The sequence below is a fragment of the Solanum tuberosum genome, unplaced genomic scaffold, assembly GCF_000226075.1.
Source record: "Solanum tuberosum cultivar DM 1-3 516 R44 unplaced genomic scaffold, SolTub_3.0 scf00004, whole genome shotgun sequence".
Classification (NCBI taxonomy): Eukaryota; Viridiplantae; Streptophyta; class Magnoliopsida; order Solanales; family Solanaceae; genus Solanum; species Solanum tuberosum.
The window spans coordinates 989404-992182 of NW_006238930.1; the positions used below are offsets into that span (position 1 = coordinate 989404).

Consider the following 2779-nt stretch of genomic DNA (forward strand, 5'->3'; position numbering starts at 1 on the left):
TTTAGAAATAATAATTCGAACCAACTTGGTAGACAAATCAAGACATTATTTTAATCTAATTAGAGATAAGTGAAAGTTTTTGACTAAAATATTTGCATAAGCATAAGAGTTGATAAGATGAATTATTTTTTAAAGAAAAAACTAACACAAAGAATATGGTTTATCTTTTGGGGAATTTAATTAAATTAAGTCGCAAATAAAATAAAAAAAACAAATAAATAAATAATCACACAGTTAAATAAGTTAGAAATAGAATTTGGGCCTCCTTTTTAGGCCAATTTCGCTGTAATTTCTGGGGATTTACTCAATCCCGTTTTTGGTATACAGCTGATGTATATCAGTGTATATCGGCATGTATATCAGCCCTTTCATGTATTTCTTGCTTTCGAACACCTGTATTTTATCTCATCTCTGTATTTTCGCATTTTTGAACTATAGTTCACTGTATGACGAACGTATACTGCTGTATACAATATGTATACAACCCATTTCTTAGGCTTTTGGGACTTGTAATCTGCGTTTCCAGCCCTTTGAGGCTGCTGCAATTTAGCATTGTGTGACTTGGGTTTTAACCCGAATATTTGCTTCCCTTTTAACGACTTGATGAAGATTGACTCGAAGATGAAGGAAAGGGTGAAGATGGAGTCCATTGGACTCGTTCAAAGGGAGTTCATGCATAAGAGAAGTAAGAAATTAGTGGCGAGAATGAACTAACAAAACAAGATAAAATAAATGTTTTCCTCATATACAATAAAATCAACAGTCACTTCTAAACAAAATAGTGGATACATCACTGTGATAAATCCATCAGTAATGATTTAATCATATTAAAATACTAAGGATAATAGCACTAATCTCTTAAGGCTATCTAAACAAAGTCAGTGCTATATGGAGATTTCAAAACAGTAGGAGAACACAGGGGAAGTACATAAATATTTTAGGATCTTTAAGCTAAAAATAAAAATACATCTAAATAAATAACCTTTACCATTCCTAAAGTCTTTTAAGGGGTCAAATGGTGACTAAAGAGTCTAACCCAATACTCTGCAATCACGGATCATGGTCTATATATCTCTGTAGAATAGAGCTAATGGTGCAAAGCGAGCTAGTAACGATATAATTTTGACAATTTAGGGATCTTTAAGGATGGATCACAAAGAAGACATGCATTAGATAATTATTAGACATACTTGTAAGATCCATGGTAATGTTAAAGTCCTAATCACACAGATTTGAATAGCTACTGGATTCTTTAAATCAATTAACAAGCTAGTCAACCACACCTATAAAGAGATTCTACAATATCATGAAGTATTTAGATAGAAATCTAAACTACTGTTTTGGAAATAAACAACTAATGTAGTACATGGTTAATAATGAAGGACATGACACTTCAGTTAGATCCTAGAAATAACCCGAGGACATACTAATTAGTTTTAGATCAGTTTATTTATTGGTGACGTAAAAGAGTGGGAAGCTCTAGGCAAAATGTTATAGGCAGTAGCTAAATATAGACCAAGATAAAACAAAGATCTTGGAAGAAAACTAATGGAAATAACTTGAAATTCACTACCAAAATCAGCAGATTCAGGGATATAAACAGGAGTTAACCCGTTGGCAGTAGGAGAACAGATTTTAAGCAAAAAGTCTTAAGATTCCTACTAGTTTTACTTCTTAAAATTGAAACCAAAGTCATCCATTGGAAAACAAAGAGATGCTTTTTGTTTGGACATGAAAACAACCTCTAAACAGTGCCTGATTACCATTTTCAGATATATTCGAGTTGGAATGAAAGCCAACTAATGGTAAGAAACAAACGTTTAAATTCTCTCAATTATGTGGAAAATAAAGCCAGCAGAACTTCGGAATTAAGCTGATTTCTTCCATGATACCAATATTTAAATGTGTACAACTAAACATATCAATGAGAGCTTAAACATGTGATTTAGATAAAAGGGATGGGGAATTACACTTGAGCGAACAGAATGCAGGAAAACGAAACTAAGAATGCAGTACCCAAAAGTTGAATTCTAACAAACGACAGGAAATAAATATGAGCTGGAAAAATCTAAATAAGAAAAAAAACAGTAAGCTATATGGCATTTACCCATTAATCTACATGTTAAGCAGTGACTAAATAAAAAACAACTAAAATACTTAAAACAAACACAAAGCAAAATCGGGAATTTAAAGAGATAGCAGAAGCGGAGTACCTGGTTATGGGCACCGAACTTGAGATGACGAGTTGAAACGAACTATTTCACCACCACGTGAAAAAGAACTCCGACGAAAGCTTCCGATGACAAAGAACAAAGAGTTTTAAGACGAAAACTCGAGATTCGAAGTTCTTAACTTATCAACTAATGAAATCAAAATTTCTTCTTATGAATCTATATCACTGTGTTTTTCCCCTCCCCCCAGTGTATCTTTAAATGGCACTATTTATAGCAAAATAGAGATTTGAATTCAAAATAGCCGTTTTCGCGGGAGATGAGAGATTGATCGGAGATAATGGAAGGGAAAGCCAGCAAGAGGAGAACATACCCCTGAAAATCTGGGTTCGATGTGATATTTCTTGATCCACATCAGATTTAGGTGAGATTTCTCTCAGCCAAAGTCAACAAATCTTGTTCCGAGGTCTGTAACCTTTGAAAATAAGGAGAGGAACTGACAAAGGTGATGGGCGGATGAAGAAATTAGGGCTCTTACTATTGACCTTTGCGATTTTGGGAAGAAGAAAGGGACAAGAGGCGTCTGAAAAAGGAGAAAGAGATCGTGA

At 33.8% G+C, this 2779-nt stretch overlaps 1 long non-coding RNA gene across 1 annotated transcript; it reads right to left on the reverse strand.

Annotated features, from left to right (window-relative positions):
• Positions 1–203: 203 nt before the first annotated feature.
• Positions 204–2779, reverse strand: LOC107059730 (uncharacterized). Its single transcript, XR_001472858.1, has 2 exons — positions 2545–2779; positions 204–2293 (listed from the first exon to the last, which is right to left on the reverse strand). It is a non-coding gene; the product is annotated as an uncharacterized lncRNA (long non-coding RNA).